The sequence below is a fragment of the Aethalodelphis obliquidens genome, unplaced genomic scaffold, assembly GCF_003676395.1.
Source record: "Aethalodelphis obliquidens isolate GAN/ISIS:26980383/991018 unplaced genomic scaffold, ASM367639v1 scaffold6, whole genome shotgun sequence".
Taxonomy (NCBI): domain Eukaryota; kingdom Metazoa; phylum Chordata; class Mammalia; order Artiodactyla; family Delphinidae; genus Aethalodelphis; species Aethalodelphis obliquidens.
The window spans coordinates 47,992,115-48,013,498 of NW_020837950.1; the positions used below are offsets into that span (position 1 = coordinate 47,992,115).

Here is a 21,384-nt window from a genome sequence, read left to right on the forward strand (position 1 = left end):
TACCTTTCTTTAACCGTTTGTTTGCCTCAGTTAATCTTAAAATCTTAATTTGAAGGGCTTCCCTGTGGCGCAGTGGTTGAGGGTCCGCCTGCCGATGCAGGGGACACGGGTTCGTGCCCCGGTCCGGGAAGATCCCACATGCCGCGGAGCGGCTGGGCCCGTGAGCCATGGCCGCTGAGACTGCGCGTCCGCAGCCTATGCTCTGCAACGGGAGAGGCCACAACAGTGAGAGGCCGCGTACCGCAAAAAAAAAAAAAAAATCTTATTTTGCAGAGAAGTAATTTTAGGCTCCTGATAACACTTGGAAGCCTCAAAAACCAATCAAAATAAGCATTCTGTTCAGTTTTGGAAATTTTAGAGCTATAGTGTCAAATTTTGTTTTAAGAAAAGTAAGTTTGGGGGTTTCAAAAGTTCCCCATGATAGCCAACAATGTTCTAAATTGCCTTTGGTTAGGTAAGTTAGAAATTTAGTTAGAAATGCACATGAGGGAGGGTCGTGGTTTTTAAAGATAAAATTGGCCAGGGTCCATGTAGGGGAGGGCGCCCTCAAAATATTTAGATAATTGGGATCTCGTTTCTCAGAAGTTTTTCTCTAAAGAATAATTTTCAAACAGTCTAAACAGATCAAACAGTTCAAATAGTCTGCAGGCCTAATACAAGCCAGTCCTAAGGAACAGTCTGGTCCCAAAAAAGCCAGGCTAAAGGCTGCACAGCACAGTTCATATGAAATAGCCTAATTTCAAGGGGGTCAGGCCAAAAGCTTAACAAGCACAGTTCCTATAAAACAGCCCCTACTGCAAAGAGAATTGGGCTGAAGGCTGAAATGGCACAGTTCCAATGAAATAACCCATGTTCCAAAAGGAATAGGCCAAAGGCTAGCCAGTTCCAGGAGGAACAGCTCCTGTTTCAAAAGGAATCAGGCTGAAGGCTAACACAGTTTTGAAACAGGAGGGAAGGGGGTCAGGGCACAACCTTTGAAAGAACGACATAGCCCAAGGACATGACATAAACTGATTAGAGCCAAATGGATGCAAGATGGCAGACGAGTCAACTTCCACTAGACCTTGAGCCTCAGTATACACTCACTGTGACACATCATCAACTAAATGACACACCCACAGGCGCCATGACAGTTCCAAGGCCAACCATAAGGATCAAAAAGTGGGCAGTGGCCCAATTCCTGGAAATCCCCACCCCTTCCTGAAATAGTTGGAATACTCCTCCCACTCATTAGCCTATGAAATTACCCACCCCTATAAAAACTGACAACCCCATATCCTGGTGCCTTTCTCACCTTCTGAGATGGCCCATGCTCTGTCTGTGGAGTGTGTTTCTCCCAAGGCTGCTCTCGCCTTCTGAGATGGCCCACACTCTGTCAGTGCAGTGTGTTTCTCTCTAAATAAATCCACTTCTTACCTATCACTTTATCTCTCACTGAATTCTTTCTGCGATGAGACATCAAGAACCTGAGCTTCATTAAATCCTGAAACCAGGTGTGTGATCTCAGTTGGAAGACTGTGGGTTTTGGCTGAGTTTGAGTCCCAGCCACATGCACTCAAGTCTGTCAGGGTTTAGGCTGGGTTAGAGTCCCAGCACGTGGGTTCAAGCTCCAGTCTGAGGTGCACGGTTTCAGCTTCAGTTGGAACCACCTATTGCCAAAGTGTCAAATGAGTACCTGTATACAGAATAAGGCCTTAATCAGAAAGGGCGAAGCCTTAAAATACATTCCAAATAAAACCTGAAGAGTTTCAAAACACAAAAAAGCAGAGGCTGGAAACCAGGCTTACTCTCAAACCCCAGGGTCTTCAAGAAAAGCAGCAATAAAAATGTACTCAATGTAAGTACCATACCTGTTTGCTTACCAGCACTGAAGTCATGAAGGGTCTTCTCTGGATCCCCATATGGGCCACCAAAATGTTGACCTAAAACAAATAGACTACCAGGTATTTCTCCAACAAAAATGGGTTTAATTGGGATCAACAAGGAATTGAAATTTGGGGTCTATAACAATGGTGAGCCACATGCAAGTCTCCCCCCACCGCAACAAAGAGAGAACTCTTTTAAAGAGGAGAAAAAGAAGTTGGGGGGTCTATAGTAAAAAAGACTCCATTGAGGAATTGAGAGTTCAAAGTATAGGGGCTTTTCAGTGGCTGAGTTGTGAGAGTCTCTCATTGGCTGAGCTCTTGCCAGGCAAGAATAGGAAGTCATTTTCCTTCCTGCTGAGCTCTGCTTTCCTCAGAGTGTGAGAGCTTCCCCTTCTGGCCTCCTGACTCTATTTTAATGGAAGTTTCTGTTTATTAATTTTTACACCTTGCACACCATTGGAACACTGCATGTCCTAATTACCCACTGACTCCCTACAGAGATCTCTTGTCCCTCGTGTAAGAAACATCCTGCCTTGGATCCCAGCCCAGGTTCCTGCGACTTGTCCAAGCTGAGCTCATAGGATACACCTGTCAAGAGAGGGAATCAGATATGTGTCAGCTCTTTCTACTGGTTCCCTTCCTGCTTTTTTGACAACTCCACTTCAATTCTTTTCAATAGCCATGCCTACTCCCTAAGCATCAGCATTTCCTCAGGTTCAAGTGCCACATAGTATTCCCAATACATATTGTTAAATAAAACTGAATCCACAGAAACTGCATAATCTGTCCATATCCATTATGACAAAATTGGGCTTGGTATTCAACTTTCTAAAGCCCAAGAGAGTGGTTTACTTTCTACAGCATATAGGGCAGTCTCGTAATTGCCTTCATGGGACAAACTCCACGAAGCACTTTATATTTGACTCTGGAGGTGACATTTTAAGCAGCATATTGATATATAAGTCATTGTAAGAGGGAAGGATCCAAAAGGCATTATCAAGTACAGAAAGTAAAGGGACTAAGAACGTTCTCTCTTGGGAAGAAAATTCTTAGGAGAGAGTAGACAGTGGTCTCAAGTATCTAAACATCTGGGCTGTATAAAGTAAACCAGATTTATTTCATGCTCCTCAGGAGGAAGACAAGGAACAATGAGCAAAAGATACAATTAGGGCTTCCCTGGTGGCGCAGTGGTTGAGAATCTGCCTGCTAGTGCAGGAGACACGGGTTCGAGCCCTGGTCTGGGAAGATCCCACATGCCACGGAGCAACTAGATCCGTGAACCACAACTACTGAGCCTGCGTGTCTGGAGCCTGTGCTCCGCAACAAGAGAGGCCGCGATAGTGAGAGGCCCGCGCACCGCGATGAAGAGTGGCCCCTGCTTGCCACAACTAGAGAAAGCCCTCGCACAGAAACGAAGACCCAACACAGCAAAAATAAATAAATAAAATTTTATATTAAAAAAAGATACAATTAATTCAATCTGGGTTAAATGCATAATATGAGAAATTTCCAATAATTAGAATTGTCCCAAAATGTTGTTACCTTGTGTGGTAGTAAGCACCCATCAGTAAAAAAATTTCAAGCCGAAGTCAGATGACGCTCCATCAGGGATGTTGGAGACACAAGCCTGATTTGAATTGATCAAATGGCTCTTAAGATTCCAGATCCTTTTTAAATTCTAGAATGTGTCTCAAGTGAAATGTAATCAGTCAAATTTTAATTGGTGCTTCTCAAACTTCAGTATGTACAAGAATCACCTAGAGAGCTGGTTAAAACATATATTTGGGGCCCAATCCCCCAGAGATCCTGATTCAAGGTGGGGCCCAAGAATTTTTCTAATAAGCTCCCAAATGATGCCAGTTCTGTAGGTGCAGAGACCATGCTTTGAATAGCTCAGCACATCATAATTATTTATTAGATATTTGTGAAGAGATGAAGGAAAATTAAAAGGCTTTGGCAAGCAAAAAGGGAAATGAAAAGTAATGTATACTTGGCATTCATATAGGAAAGAAAACAGTGTAATGACTACTTCAAAGGAAAGGATCCTTCCAAAACATAGGCCACATCTACCCAACAGTATAAAAATATCTGGAGAGGAAATTAATTGGTACATGTGGCTGTGGATGTTCGTTTCTAACCATTCTAAACACTCCACCAAAGTCTTTCTTTTAAACATTTGGTTACGTAATTCTAATGAGATGATACCATTTAAAAACCTCCTGGTAGGGCGGCGGTGGGGGGAAGGGGGGGGGTACCCACTCAGGCCCAGGTATCTCTTCTGCACATCTCTAACACCTTCACTAGCGATCCACCCAGACCAGCAATAAAACCTGGGGAGCTTGTCAGTTAGGAGTAAAGGGCAGCTGTTTGAGACAAACAGTACAATTCAGTTTGTAGATGTTTTTAACCCTTGAAATGGAGATCTGAGGTGACCACCTTAAAAATACAAGCTCCCTAATGGCAAATTCAAAGGAAATACTTATCCATCCTTCAAAATTCATCTCAAATTGCACTCCCTCATTAAATCTTTCCTGATCCCATCAACAGACTGTGAGCTACAAATCCTTATCTCACATTCAGATCTCTTAAGATACTACATACTTTATTCTGACTTGCAAGCAGTATTTGTTGTATTAGTGTAGGCCAACTCACACAGTGGGTTAAACAGAGAATGCATATATAAAGAATGATCAAATTCTGATAAACGAGTACCTAGGAACAAGTGTAAGGAAACTTCGTGCTACTCTAGGGCTGAGGGACAGTAGCCAGGGAAGAACAAAGTTGGAAGGAGTTCTCCTCCCCAGGGTTCAGACCTCATTAAAGAAGGTACGGTTCAGGCCACTAGATATCAGAAAAGTTCACTGGGTTGTTTTAGCCAGAGCTGATTGGGGTCACTGGGAGAGCAGGAGGCATCCCTCCACAGTGTGGGCCGAGGATAGTTAACCAGCAAAGAGAAGTGGGTGTGCACACGGGATGGGAGCCCTGGGAGCAGGAAGGCCACAGGGCTTGGAAGAGGAAGTAATGGCTCAGTGAAACCTTCCAGGCTCCCAGCAATCCACACGTGGTACTGCACAGGGAATGAGGGCCCTGATATGGACAGGAAACCTGTGAAAAACCAGCTTCTATGTCAAAGATGGGAGTGCTGTGGGAAGCTTACTGCCAGGGTAGGCTGAGGCTACAAGGTCACCTAGTGACCACACATTAAATTCAAAACCTTTGTGCTTCAAAGGACATCATTAAAGAAGTAAAAGACAGCCCACAAAATGGGAGAAAATATTTACAAATCATATATCCGATGAAGCACTTGTATCCAGAATATATAAAGAACTTTTACAAATCAACAATTAAAAAATAATGACCCAATATTAAAAATAGGCAAAAAAGGAACAGACATTTTTCCAAAGAACATATGCAAATGGCCAATAAGCACACAAAAAGAAGCTCAATGTCATTAGTCATTATGAAATGTGTATCAAAACCACAGTGATCTATTTACCTCACACCTACTAGGAAGGCTATAATCAAAAAGAGACTAATAAATGTTGGGGAACATATGGAGAAATTATAACCCTCATGCATTGCTGGTGAGGATGCAAAATGGTGCTGTCACTTTGGAAGATCTGGTAATTTCTCAAAATGTAAAACATAGAGTTACCATGTGATCATCAATTTCACTCCTAGGCATATACAACAAGAAAATTGAAGACATATATCCATAACAAAAACCTACACACAAATATTTTTGCATTCACAATAACCAAAAAATGGAAACAACTCAAATATCTATTAAATGATGAATGGCTAAACAAAATATACTATATCCCTGCAATGGAATACTAATACTACCATTAAAAGGGAAGAAGTATTGATACATGCTACCACATGAATAAACGTTGAAAACTATTCTTAGTGAAATAAGCCACACACAAAAGGGTACGTATGATTCCATTTATATTAAATGTTCAGAATAGGAAAATGTTTAGAGATAGAGAGTAGGTTAGTGGTTGTCAGGGGCTGTGGGAGGGGGAAGAGAATGGGAAATAACTGCTAATGGATACAGGGCTCTGTCAGGAAGCGATGAAAGCATTCTGGAATTAGATAATAGTGATGTAAGCACAATATAGTGCACAGACTAAAAACCATTGGATTGTACACTTTAGGGTGAACTTTGTGGTATGTAAATTATATCTCAATATAGCTGTTATTTATTTTGAGAACTAAGATTTTGATATTTGCCTCCATTTTCTTCTTTCCTTTCCAAATACAGAGTTACATCCAAGAAACATGTACTGAAAAATTAAAAATTCTTTCTTTTCTTGGAACAATTAAGATATATAGAGAATTGGAATGCGATAATCAGTGACTTCAATTTTCATATATTCTTATAAAATGTTTATTGTTACTGGTTGCCATGAATGTTGAAAGCTCATGAAAATAAGTGAGATAGTGGAGAGGCTATGGGGCTGAATACCCAATGGAAGAGAAGACGAGCAAGCCACCTAGTCTCTCCCTGGGCCTCCAATTTCTCAACTGTGAAATGAGAAATTTGGGCGAGATGACCTCCAGCATCTGCATGCTGTTAACATTTGCCCTAGAAAATTAGCTTTAGAATCAAATTTTCAAAGATGTTTAATATTTATGAATTAAATAAATAGTAATAAGGATTATTTCCTGACACCCGCCAAAATACTTATTATATATGGGTGGAAGTATATATTATGCTTTCCTTTTTCTCCTGATGGAAACTGTGTCTCTTTATTACTAAGCTAAAATATATAATTCTAACCCTCTGTGTGTGTGTGTGTGTTTGTGCGTATTATTATGCTTGAATGTTTAAGTATGCTTTGAAGGAATCTTTACCCACTTAACAACTTAGGCCTTCTAATTCTATACATACTTGTGCATACTTTGCACAGATTCTATTTTCTTCTGTGTAAAATTAAAATTCAGACAGCTAAAAAAATCATGAGCCATTTCTGCCAGCCCTCTCCTGGGACTCTGTTCCCAAGATAGGCAGTTATTTAAAATTGAGCAATTGTACTGCCTTTTTTTCTAATAGCTATCATTTCAAAAACTGAAAGCCTTTTTTTCTAATAGCTATCATTTCAAAAACTTTTTAAAAAAACAGAGAATAAAGCAAACCTTCTTCAACTGGTCAGTGTGTTCCCTTGAACACAGCAGATACTCTTCTATCCATCTATATTTGGATTTAAGTATATATTTAGACTCTTTATCCTAGGGAGCTGAGTGCTTGCACTCTAAAAGCATGTTCTCTTCTGTTCTTGGTCATCTTAAAAAATATCATTATTTTATCCTTTCCCATTTCAATAAAAATTACAGGGGCTAATAAAAAAGAAAAAATTTGGGCTTCCCTGGTGGCACAGTGGTTGAAGGTCCGCCTGCCGATGCAGGGGACATGGGTTCGTGCCCCAGTCCGGGAAGATGCCACATGCCGCGGGGTGGCTGGGCCCGTGAGCCATGGCCGCTGAGCCTGCGCGTCCGGAGCCTGTGCTCCGCAACGGGAGAGGGCACAACAGTGAGAGGCCCGCGTACCGCAAAAAAAAAAAAAAAATTTGATTAAGAGCAGGAAAAGAGGATAAGCAGTAAGAACAAAAATCACAGCTAATCAAGTTCCTTGAATCTGTTATGTCCACCCATCTGCTCTCCACAAGAGATCATTGCCTGCTCGTGAAGCCCTTCCTGATCACTAAAGTCACAATTAACCCTGCCTTTCCTCTGTGGACCCTCAGCATGTTCCTTGAGACTCCATTTGATGCTTATTTGATTTTGCTGTATATTATGTGAGTTAGTTAAATGTTTGTCTTCCCCATCAAAATTATTTTTCCTTGAGTGTTGTGTCAGAATATTCCTGAGTCACAGTGAATAAAAAACTAGCCATTTCCCAATTTAAAGCTCTCCAAATTCTCCTAAAATGGGGAGGGATGTCTAAATGATACTTATATTGCTTGAACAGCTCTTTGTACAATGATTTCATAAAGTGTGTTCTCAATACAGTTCATTGAATTAAATTCACTTGTGAGGTCATTCTGTTAAGCCTTATCAAATGGCCATTTCCTCAGGTTAAAAACTGGCAAGAATTCCATTTCCTGGCCCAAATGAATTTCATTTCATTTCAACGGTGGGCCCAAACCCACTGTTTCGTGTTATCTTCCTCCTTCCCTGTAAACGAGCTCTCCCATCAGGTACCTCACCTTCAAGTGATTTTTGTCAACATTTCATATGGCTCGATTTAATAATTTTCACTAAGGAGTTTTAAAGTTATAGAAGTATTTGAGTTATAAAAGCACTATTTGAAATTAATTTCCTCTTGTCTCTCACAAATTTGGTATTTAAAAAGTGAAGCAGGGCAACAACAGCCAGTAAGAATGGAACATAAGGTGGAACAATGTTTGTTAGTCTTTTGAGTTGTTGTAGAGCCTTTGAGACTCTGACAGAAAATATGGACACACTTCCCAGAAAAATGTACACACACACACACACACACACACACACACCATTTTGCATATAATTCCAGCTATTAATAGATCTTTCCATCCCTGTCAAGCTATCGTTTAATAACTTCTCTTCTAGAGGACTACACTCAGAAGATGAAGAAAGTATTGAGTAATTGTCCAGTAATTTCAACCGTTTCCCAATTTTAGATCAAGAAAAAAATAGTTTATTCTGGGATCTACCCAGTCTACAAATTACCAGACGGTTGCTACTTTTTGCCTGCATAAACACTACTAAACTGGAAGAGCATATGATATAGTGTCCAAACTGAGACACTTTTGAGGGTGAAAGGGGCACTAATAATTACACCAAGACAACAGAACCATGGTCTATAAAAAGAAAATGTCATCATTAAATATTTGTAGAGTTTATTTTAAAAATGTATCAGACCTCTATTATCCAGGTGACCATCCTATTTCTCCTCTTTCCAAGAGGGGCTAATGTCTACCACCATAAAAGACAACGTTCAAATTTATGGGTTTTTCTTCCTTTTATATTTTAACTAGAGTAAGTCAGTTAAATTCTATAGGACTCAGCCTCCTCACTAGTAAATTAATAGGCAGAAGAGATGATCTCTTAAGTATGGCTCTACCATCCTATAAATCCAATTTTAAAATAAAGTTTTTATCAGAAAGTTTCTAAGTAAAAAGGTTTTTAAGCCTTCTGCTTAGAAAAAAAAAGCATTTACAATCACAGTATATTTGTTAAAGGCAAATAAACTTGACTGAAAGTAGCTAATACCTTACAAACTTACAATCTACCATATAAATAATCAGTCTGTAATTTTGAAGTGTAATTTGTTAAAATGTCTTGTTATTGATTACCATATTAACTAACATTTACAGAGTATTTACCATGTGCCAAGCACTATGCTAAGTACATCATATATTTTCTCATATAATTATCACAATGAGGTAGGTACCTTAGTCCCACTCTAGAGACAAGGAAAACAGAAACTTGACGGAGGTTACATTGCTAGTGAATGACAGAATCAAAATTAAAACTCAGTCTGTCTACAGAGCCTCAGCTCTTCACTGACGCACTAAAGCTAATGAATTCACCAAGTAATGTCCAGCTTTGAACTTAGCTGTCATTCTACTTGTAGCCCTGACATATATAAAAATGCCATATTTCCTAACTTCATAACAGATATCTCTTGCGCAATTACTTAATTGCTTATTATTACAATAAGTGATAATAGTCATGCTTTTGGTTTAGATGGGGGGGAAAGTATATTCAATATTTGTTAGTACATTTTAAAAATATCAAGTCTATTGAGACCAGTTATCTAAGGAATAGTTCATAATGGACTACGTCCTTGAATACAAAATAGCTACAGTTGTGAGGGATATTATTCCACCTGAAAGAATTTTTTAAATGACAACCCAAAAACTATACTCTGTATTTTTACATGTGGTATTTAAAACCAACTTCTACAGGCGGAGTCAAGATGGCGGAGTGGGAGGATGTGGAGTTCGTGTCTCCCCACAACTAGGGCACTTACCAGATGCTGGTGGGGGAACTCGACACCCCAGGGGACAGGAGGAACCCCCAAGCAACTGGGCAGGATGTGGCGGGGAGTGAGGGGAAGGAGGGGGGAGCAGGGGGGAGGAAAAGAGGAGGCCGGATGGGACCAGCACCCCTGAGGGGTGGCTGGGGGATGGGAGGAGTTCCCCACACCTGGAGGGACCCTCGGGGGTTCAGAGGATGCGGGGGGGAACGCAGCTAGTGTTTCCCCTGCCCGATCCGGCCCTGGGAAGCCTGCTGGGCTCCCGGGTCAGGTCCTCCCCGCTTCAAGGCCCCCTCTGGCTGCATTGGTCCTAGGGGCATAGGAGGGAGGGAGGAGGGAGGAAGAGGAGGAAAGGTAGACGGGGGTGGGGAACCCTCTGGGACGAGAGGATCAGAGGAAGCGCAGCTATTTTCCCCTGCCCACCTGGGCCCTGGGGAGCCTGATGGGCTTCCAGGCCTGGTCCCCTGCCTTCCGGGGCACCCTCTGGCCACGTGGGTCCTAGGGGCATAGGACGGGGGGAGAAGAAGAGGAGAGGAGAATGGGGAGGGATCCTCTGGGATCAGAGAATGGTGGGGGGAATGTGCCTGGCATTTCTGCCACCCACTGGGGCCCAGGGAGCCTGCTGGGGTCCTGGGCCTGGTCCTCCACTCTCTGAGGCCATGCTGAACCTAAGCCCCACCCCACCCCCAGGGCCTTTTCTGGCCACATGGGTCCTAAGCCTAGACCCCTCCTGCCACCTAAACCCTGCCCCTGCCTAAGCCCCATCTGCCACAGCCAAGGCCTTTTCTGGCTTTTCTTTCTTTTTTCCTCTTTTTTGCTATTGTGGTTCTGTTTTACCTTCCAGTTGTTGTTTCATCTATATTTTTATTTCTTCTAACATATCTGTTAGTTTTCTAAACTTATTTTATTTCATACTCTTTGTTATTGTTCTGCTCCCTTTTTTACTTTTTTTTTTTTTTGCAGCCAAGCTTGGCTTGCAATATCTTGGTTCATGAGCTGGGGGTCGGGCCTGAGCTCCTGTGGTGGGAGCTCCAGGTCTGAACCACTGGACTAACAGAGAATCTCAGACCCTAGGGAATGTTCATCAGAGTGAGGATTCCCAGAGGTCCTCAGCTCAGCACCAAGACCCGGCTCTACCCAACAGCCTACAAACTCCAGTGCTGGAAGCCTCAGGCCAAACAACCAGTAAGACAGGAACACAATCCCACCCATCAAAAAAAAAAAAAAAATGAGATGACAAAACAATATGTTACAGATAAAGGACAAAGGTAAAAATCTATGAGACCAAATAAATGAAGAGGAAATAGGCAACCTACCTGAAAAGGAATTCAGAGTAATGATAGTAAAGATGATCCATAATCTCAGAAATAGAATAGAGACATGGACTGAGAAAATACAAGAAATGTTTAAAAAAGACCTAGAAAAACTAAAGAACAAACAAACAGAGATGAACAATACAATAATTGAAATGAAAAATACACTACAGGGAATCAATAACAGAATACCAGAGGCAGAAGAACCAGTAAGTGAGCTGGAAGACAGAAAAGTGGAAATAACTGCCAAGGAGCAGAATAAAGAAAAAAGAATGAAAAGAATTGAAGACAATCTCAGAGACTTCTCAGATGACAATCAGTGCACCAACATTCGAATGACAGCGGTCCCAGAAAAAGAAGAGAAAAAGAAGGGCCTGAGAAAATATTTGAAAGATTATAGCCGAAAATTCCCCTAACATGGGAAAGGAAATAGCCACCCAAGTCCAGGAAGCACAGAGAGTCCCATACAGGATGAACCTTAGGAGAAACACACCAAGACACATATTAATCAAACTAGAAAAAATTAAAGACAAAGAAAAAATATTAAAAGCAGCAAGGGAAAAGCAAAAAACAACATATAAAGGAATCCCCATAAGCTTATCAGCAGAGTTTTCAGCAGAAACTTTGCAGGCCAGAAGGGAGTGACAGGATATACTTAAAGTGATGAAAGACAAAAACCTACAACCAAGATTACTCTACCCAGCAAGGATCTCATTCATATTCAACAGAGAAATCAAAAGCTTTACAGACAAGCAAAAGCTAAGAGAATTCAGCACCACCAAACAAGTTTTACAGCAAATGCTAAAGGAATTTCTCTAGCTGGGAAACACAAGAGGAGGAAAAGACTCACAAAAAAAAAACCCGATTAAAAAAATGGTAATAGGAACATACATATCAATAATTGCCTTAACTGTAAATGAATTAAATGCCCCAACCAAAAGACACAGACTGGCTGAATGGATACAAAAACAAGACCCATGTATATGCTGTCTACAAGAGACCCACTTCAAACCTAGGGATACATACAGACTGAAAGTGAGGGGATGGAAAAAGATATTCCATGCAAATGAAAATCAAAAGAAACCTGGAGTAGCAATATTCATATCAGATAAAATAGTCTTTATTTTTTTATTTTTTTTATTATTATTATTTTTTTTTTGCGGTACGCGGGCCTCTCACTGTTGTGGTCTCTCCCGTTGCGGAGCACAGGTTCCAGACACGCAGGCTCAGCGGCCATGGCTCACGGGCCCAGCCGCTCCGCGGCATGTGGGATCTTCCCGGTCTGGGGCACGAACTCGTGTCCCCTGCATCGGCAGGCGGACTCTCAACAGCTGCGCCACCAGGGAAGCCCGATAAAATAGTCTTTAAAATAAAGATTGTTACAAGAGACAAGGAAGGACACTACATAATGATGAAGGGATCAATCCAAGAAGAAGATATAACAATTATAAATATGTATGCACCCAACATAGGAGTACCTCAATACATAAAGCAAATGCTAACAACCATAAAAGGGGAAATCGACAGTAACACAATAATCGTAGGGGACTTTAACACCCCACTTACACCAATGGACATATCATCCAAACAGAAAATAAATAAGGAAACAGAAGCTTTAAATGACACAATAGAATAGACCAGGTAGATTGAATTGATATTTATAGGCCATTCCACCTGAAAGTGGCAGAATACACTTTCTTCTCAAGTGCACACAGATAATTCTCCAGGGTAGGTCACATCTTGGGTCACAAATCAAGCCTCAGAAAATTTAAGAAAAATGAAATTACATCAAGTATCTTTTCCACCCACAACGCTATAAGATTAGAAATCAATTACAGGAAAAAAAACCTGTAAAAAACACAAATTCACTGAGGCTAAACAGTGTGCTACTAAATAACCAAGATATCACTGAAGAAATCAAAGAAGAAATTTAAAAATACTTAGAAACAAATGACAATGAAAACACGATGACCCAAAACCTATGGGACGCAGCAGAAGCAGTTCTAAGAGGGAAGTTTATAGCGATTCAATCTCACCTCAAGAAACAAGAAAAATCTCAAATAAACAATCTAACCTTACACCTAAAGCAACTAGAGAAAGAAGAACAAAGAAAATCCACAGTCAGTAGAAGGAAAGAAATCATAAAGATCAGAGCAGAAATAAATGAAATAGAAACAAAAAAAACAATAGGAAAGATCAATAAAACTAAAAGTTGGTTCTTTGAGAAGAGAAACAAAATTTGATAAATCTTTGGCCAGACTCATCACGATAAAAAGGGAGAGGAATGAAAAAGGAGATATCACAACTGACACCACAGAAATACAAAGGATTGTAAGAGACTACTACAAAAAACTGTATGCCAATAAAATGGACAACCTCGAAGAAATGGGCAAATTTTTGGAAAGGTACAATTTTCCAAGATTGAACCAGGAAGAATTAGAAAATATAAACAGACCAAGCACAAGTACTGAAATTGAAACTGTGATTTAAAAACTTCCGACAGGGGCTTCCCTCGTGGCGCAGTAGTTAAGAATCAGCCTACCAATGCAGGGAACATGGGTTTGAGCCCTGGTCCACGAAGATCCCACATGCCACGGAGCAACTAAGCCCGTGCGCCACAACTACTGAGCCCACGTGCCACAACTGCTGAAGCCCACGTGCCTAGAGCCCGTGCTCTGCAACAAGAGAAGCCACCACAATGAGAAGCCTGTGCACCGGAACGAAGAGTAGCCCCCGCTCGCCGCAACTAGAGAAAGCCTGCGCACAGCAACGAAGACCCAATGCAGCCAAAAATAAATAAACAAAATAAATAAATTTATTAAATAAAAACTTCCGACAAACAAAAGACAGGACCAGATGGCTTCACAGGCGAATTCTATCAAACATTTAGACTAGACCTAACACCTATCCTTCTCAAACTCTTTGAAAAATTGCAGAGGGAGGAACACTCCCAAATCTGTTCTACGAGGCCACCACCACCCTGATACCAAAACCAGAGAAAGATATCACAAAAAAAGAAAATTACAGACCAATAGCACTGATGAACACAGACGCAAAAATTCTCAACAAAATACTAGAAAACAGAATCCAACAACACATGAAAAGGATCATACACCATGATCAAGTGGGATTTATCCCAGGGATGCAAGAATTCTTCAATATATGCAAATCAATCAATGTGATACACCATATTAACAAACTGAGGAATAAAGAGCATATGATCCTCTCAATAGATGCAGAAAAAGCTTTTGACAAAATTCAACATCAATTTATGATAAAAATTCTCCTGAAAATAGGCATAGAGGGAACCTACCTCAACATAATAAAGGCCATATATGACAAACCCACAGCAAACATCATTCTCAATGGTGAAAAACTGAAACCATTTCCACTAAGATCAGGAACAAGACAAGGATGTTCACTCTCACCACTCTCATTCAACATAGTTCTGGAAGTCCTAGCCACAGCAATCAGAAAGAAATAAAAGAAATAAAAGGAATACAAATGGGAAAAGAAAAAGTAAAACTGTCTCTGTTTGCAGATGACATGATACTATACATAGAGAATCCTAAAGATGCCACCAGAAAATTACTACCACTAATCAATGAATTTGGTAAGGTTTCAGGACACAAAATTAATGCACAGAAATCTCTTGCATTCCTATACACTAACAATGAAAAATCAGAAAGAGAAATTAAGGAAACACTCCCATTTACCATCACAACAAAAAGAATAAAATACCTAGGAATAAACCTACCTAAGGAGGCAAAAGACCTGTACTCAGAAAACTGTAAAACACTGATGAAAAAAATCAAAGATGACATAAATAGATGGATAAATATACTATGTTCTTGGATTGGAAGAATCAATATTGTGAAAATGACTATACTACCCAAAACAATCTACAGATTCAATGCAATCTCTATCAAATTACCAGTGGCATTCTTCACAGAATTAGAATAAAAAATTTTACAATTTGTATGGAAACACAAAAGACCCTGAATAGCCAAAGCAATCCTGAGAAAGCAAAACAAAGCTGGAGGAATCAGGCTCCCCCAACTTCAAACTGTACTACGAAGCTACAGTAATCAAGATAGTATGGTACTGGCAAAAAAACAGAAATATAGATCAATGGTACAAGATAGAAAGCCCAGAGATAAACCCATGCACATATGGTCACCTAATTTATGACAAAGGAGGCAAGAACACACAATGGAGAAAAGACAGCCTCTTCAATAAGTGGTGCTGGGAAAACTGGACAGCTACATGTAAAAGAATGAAATTAGAATACTGCCTAACACCATACACAAAAATAAACTCAAAATGGACTAAAGACCTACATGTAAGACTGGGCACTATGAAACTCTTGGAGGGAAAAATAGGAAAAACACTCTTTTACATAAACCACACCAAGATCTTTTTTGACGCACCTCCTAGAGTAATTAATATAAAAAAAAATGGGACCTAATTAAACTTAAAAGCTTTTGCACAACAAAGTAACAAGATGAAAAGACAACCCTCAGAATGGGAGAAAATATTTTCAAACAAAGCAACAGACAAAGAATTAATCTCCAAAATATACAAACAGTTCATGGAGCTCAATATCAAAAAAAAAAGCAAATGACCCAAGTAAAAAATGGGCGGAAGACCTAAGTTTAGGAAGACCTAAATAGAGACCTAAATAGAAGACCTAAATAGAAGACCCAAAGGAGACATATAGATGGCCAAGAGGCACAAGAAAAGATGCTCAACATCACTAATTATTAGAGAAATGCAAATCGAAACTACAGTGAGGTATCACCTCACACCAGTCAGAATGGCCATCATCAAAAAATCTACAGACAATAAATGCTGGACAGGGTGTGGAGAAAAGGGAACCCTCTTGCACTGTTGGTGGGAATGTAAATTGATACAGCCACTTTGGAGAACAGTATGGAGGTTCCTTAAACAACTAAAAATAGAACTACCATATGACCCAGCAATCCCACAACTGAGCATGTACCCTGAGACAACCATAATTCAAAAGGACACATGTACACCAATGTTCATTGCAGCACTATTTACAATAGCCAGGGCATGAAATCAACCTAAATGTCCAATAACAGATGAATGGATAAAGAAGATGTGGTACATACATACAATGGAATATTACTCAGCCATAAAAAGGAATGAAATTGGGTCATTTGTAGAGATGTGGATGGACCTAGAGTCTTTCATACAGAGTGAAGTAAGCCAGAAGGAGCAAAACAAATATCGTATATTAACACATATATGTGGAATGTAGAAAAATGGTACAGATGAACCTATTTGCAGGGCAGGAATAGAGACGTAGACGTAGAGAATGGACATGTGGACACAGTGGGGAAGGGGAGGGTGGGACCAATTAGGAGATCAGGATTGACATATATACACTACCATGTGTAAAATAGATAGCTAGTGGGACCATGCTATAAAGCACAGGAAGCTCACCTTAGTGCTCTGTGATGACCTAGGGGGGGGGGGGGGGGGGGGGGGGGGGGGGAAGTCTAAGAGGGAGGGGATATAGGTATACATATAGCTGATTCATTTCATTTTACAGCAGAAACTAACACAACATTATAAAGCAATTATACTCCAATTTTAAAAAAAGTGCTACAGCGCTTATCTATAAAACAATGAAAGAACTGATAAAAAAAATTTTTTTAATAATAAAAACAAATAAAACTTCTATCAAGATTTTTTAACCTTAGGGACTTCCCTGGTGGTGCCTTTGTTAAGAATCTGCCTGCCAATGCAGGGGACACAGGTTCGATCCCTGGTCCGGGAAGATCCCATGCCATGGAGCAACTAAGCCCATGCACCACAACTACTGAGCCTGCACTCTAGAGCCTGCAAGCCACAACTACTGAGCCTGCGTGCTACAACTACTGAAGCCTGCGCACCTAGAGCCCGTGCTCCGCAACAAGAGAAGCCACCACAATGAGAATCCTGCACACCACAACGAAGAGTACCCCCGCTCGCTGCAACTAGAGAAAAGCCCACACATGGCAACAAAGACCCAACGTAGCCTAAATAAATAAATAAAATTTATTTTAAAAAATTTTTTAATCTTAATAAGAATTTTAATATACATATATATATAACATATACATGTAAAACTGTCCATTTTTTTCAGCATTGGGAAGATACATTAGCACAGCATGTAGCTACTATTACTATCACTTTAAAAGAGACCACCTACATTACCTAAATATGTACTACCTTGGAGAAAGTCATAGGCCTTTATGGATTTTTTTTTTTTTTTTTTTTTTGCGGTACACGGGCCTCTCAGTGTTGGGGCCTCTCCCGTTGCGGAGCACAGGCTCCGGATGCGCAGGCTCAGCGGCCATGGCTCACGGGCCCAGCCGCTCTGCAGCATGTGGGATCTTCCCGGACCGGGGCACGAACCCGTGTCCCCTGCATTGGCAGGCAGACTCTCAACCAGTGCGCCACCAGGGAAGCCCCTTTATGGATTTTTAAACCTAACTAATAATAGGTTTAAGGTTTTAACCTTGAAACCTAATATGGTAAGTTAATATGCAAGATTATAATGCAGATTTTCCTGGAGATATACAGAAAAGCCAAGCAAAATTTAATAAAGGACATTTCATTAAATAACCAAAGTGAAGCAGTTCACCAACACTTAAATAAAAATTGCTGAGTACTGCGTCATTTAAATGCTCAGGACTATACAGTAACCAGTTAACAAATGTAAACAATCATATGGTTTCTAACCATAATTGCCCTCCTCTCCTTACATGAGTCAGCCAGTGTAGGTCTAGAACAAGGCAGAACGAAGATGTTTTTTCAGAATAGCAATCTTTGAAGACCCTAGAGATGTTCCATTAAATTGTTTTGATATTTTCTCAACTCCAAAACACTTATTCTTAGTTGTGTAAATGTTTTATAGTCCCTATTAGATTTTAAGCACCTGACAACAAGGAGGATCTGTTAAGTATGTGTTGCTAGGTAGCAAAACAACAAGAAAAATATATCAGAAGATGTAAATGTTAAGTTGGCCTATATTCTTGGTGACCCGAAAGCTATAAACTTCAGGGGGTATTTTACAAAAAACTTAAGAGTATCATGCCTTTCATGCAGAATGTAACTTAAGTCCATGTAAATCATAACACAAACAAAAATTATAACCAGTTCATTCCCTCCCCCACAATTAGGGTGAGAGTAGTATAAATTTTCATTGGGAGATCATTAGATTTGCACCCAATTACATAATTAAAACTAAAAATAATAAACATGTGCATGAAATGTATCTAATGGAACACCAAAGCTGGAGATAAACAGTCTTGTAAAATACATGAAAATATAGGTCCAGAACCAAGGGCAATATTGAACACAGACCTGAAATCTTACTATATCAAAGGCAAAACTTGAAGGCTGTTTTAGCACTACTGCCCAGAAACTTAAAACCAGCTGGGCACAGAGAAAGCAGAGTGAGGTTTCTTCAAAACCACCTACACAGTGGCTGTCTTCCTGCTCCCACGTCTGCCTGTGGAGACAAGCTTCCAGCTCAAGCATGAGGAGCACATGCATATGGAAAACTGTGAAGTCAGCCAAACTCCCACCCACACCAGTTCCTCTCCTCAGCAGCACCCTGACAAACCACAGAAACCAAATGGCTCAATGTGATGGCGAGATGAAAGCAGGACCCACTTCTCTTATAAACAGAAATGTTTAGGTACATTGCAGACACTAACCAACCCACAGAGCAGATGAATGAAGTATCAAGAGTTTTAAAAAGCAAACGCTATAAAAAGATACATTTCATTAGAAGTGGAGACTTTAAACATGAAGGAATGGTATTTACCTAATTATAAATGGAAAAAGTAGAAAAGATATTAAGTGACCACATAAAGAAAACTAATATGAGAAATAAAATCCATTTCAAAGGAGTTAGAAAAGGAAAAAAAACTTTGAGTAATGTTATCAAAAATTAAAACCTTGTCTCTCCAGAATCACTAGTGAATGAATTATGGTGAGCAGATTTCTCAAGAGCTGGATGTTTATCCTTCAACTAACACATTTGAGAGAAGTTTAACTATTCTGAATGCAAATCTTTCTAAATCTATTATTTTATTATCTGTTATTATCTATTACTTTGACTCCTTTTTTTTTTTTTTTTTTTTTGCGGTACGTGGGCCTCTCACTGTTGTGGCCTCTCCTGTTGTGGAGCACAGGCTCCGGACGCGCAGGCTCAGCGGCCGTGGCTCACGGGCCCAGCCACTCCACAGCATGTGGCATCTTTCCGGACCGGGCCACGAACCCGTGTCCCCTGCCTCGGCAGGCGGACGCCCAACCACTGCGCCACCAGGGAAGCCCACTTTGACTTCTTAAATTGTTTATTCTTAAAGGCTCATGATAAGAACCATTGTGCAGTGATTAACAAACTCCAGCCTGAGATCAGGTTCCAGGTTAACTCATAAGAATCACCTGAGAAAACCTCATAAAAATATGGAGAAGATATTCTGATTTACTAAGGCAGGAGTGAAGCCCAGAAATCTGTGCTTTTAAAAATCTTCCCAGGGGCTTCCCTGGTGGCGCAGTGGTTGAGAGTCTGCCTGCCGATTCAGGGGACGCGGGTTCGTGCCCCAGTCCGGGAAGATCCCACATGCTGCGGAGCGGCTGGGCCCGTGAGCCACGGCCGCTGGGCCTGCGCGTCCAGAGCCTGTGCTCCACGACGGGAGAGGCCACAGCAGTGAGAGGCCCGCGTACCGCAAAAAAAAAAAAAAAATCTTCCCAGGTGATTCTGGTTCACAGCCAGTTTCACGAACCGAGAGTATGAGAGGAAGAACACTTGCCTGACCGTTAATATTCAGGTAGCTTTATTTCCAAGAACTGTGCATGCATTCAACCACAATGATTGGACATCTGATATGTCCTAAAATTGAGCACCTAATATGGTCTTCGGTATACAAAGATGGATAAAACAAGGTCTGTCAAAGAGTTCACATTCAAACAGGGTAGCCAAATACGTAATTATAGTATAAGTCAGTCCAATAATAGGATATAATGAAAATCCATCACTGGATAGGGAAGACCTCCTCTACCTAAACCTGGGCTTCCTGGAGGGGATGGCATATGAACTGACTCCTAAAGGTTGAGATTTTATCCAAGTGAATTTTGAGAGAGAGTGAGGAGGAAGAGGGGGACAATGTGCCAAACCCCGCCTCCCCCCCATTATATATATAGTATAAGGAGTGGTAGAAAGCAGGGAAGGGCTGGATAGGAGTTCGAAGTTCATCTTGCAGGCAATGGGAAGCTGTTGCAATGAAGTCAGTGAATGTTACCATCAGATTTGCATTTCAGCCAGATGTCTCTGGCTGGGTAAGTGGTATATAGATTTAAGAAGGATCAGAAATAGAAGGAGAAAGATGAGTTAGGAATCCATGGAAGAATTCCAGGCAAGAGATATCAAAGGTCTGATATAAGGCAGTGAAAACTGAAATGGAAAAGGGAATATAAATTTGAGGAAAATGGAGGCAAAAAGACAAGGTGATTGCCTAGGTGGAGATGGCAGGTGGGAAGAATGGGAAAGGTGAGGGAAAGAGTAAAAAGGAGTCAGGTATGAGCCCCTCACCCCCGCTAGACTGAGGCAAGTAACTTACCCTTTCTAAATGTCATTAATAAAATGTGGAGCCTAGACAAGCTTTAAGAGAACTTCTAATTTTAAAGTCTATGAATCATTTTACAGCACTGATTATTGCATTATTCAATGATGTCCTCAAAGCCTCTAAAAGTTGACCTTACATTATGTGGCTCCTGGATATTTTAAGTTCACATACCTGCTTTCTAGAATATTGCTAACTTACTTCTTGATGTTAACTTATCAGCTGTAATGGCAGTGGCTGACAGCATGCCTGCATATAGCAGTTCTTCCCTCTTCTAAATTTGCTATTTCAGATGTATACTGTTAAGGAAGTTCGGTAACTAAGTAATCTCCCTCTCTTCTGAACTACAAAGGACTTCGTTTGTAATTCCTTATGACACTTTCCTCATTCCACACTGCTTTACTCTTAGTTGTGTAAATGCTTTATAGGGCTTATTACGGTTTAACCACCTGAGAATAAGAAGAGTCTCAATATTCTTTGTGCCCCTTCACATAAATCATTCCATACACAACCACCTTGCATACAGAATTTAAACAATA

The 21,384-nt window shown here is 40.5% G+C and overlaps 1 long non-coding RNA gene across 1 annotated transcript in view; it reads right to left on the reverse strand.

Moving 5' to 3' along the window:
• Positions 1-21,384, reverse strand: part of LOC113619024 (uncharacterized) — a 354,176-nt gene that overhangs the window by 315,161 nt on the left and 17,631 nt on the right. Inside the window, exons 3-4 of the long non-coding RNA XR_003432251.1 lie at positions 2,347-2,453; positions 1,851-1,922 (exon numbers count right to left, since the gene is read on the reverse strand). This is a non-coding gene — a long non-coding RNA (uncharacterized LOC113619024). The remainder of the gene's footprint in view (positions 1-1,850; positions 1,923-2,346; positions 2,454-21,384) is intronic.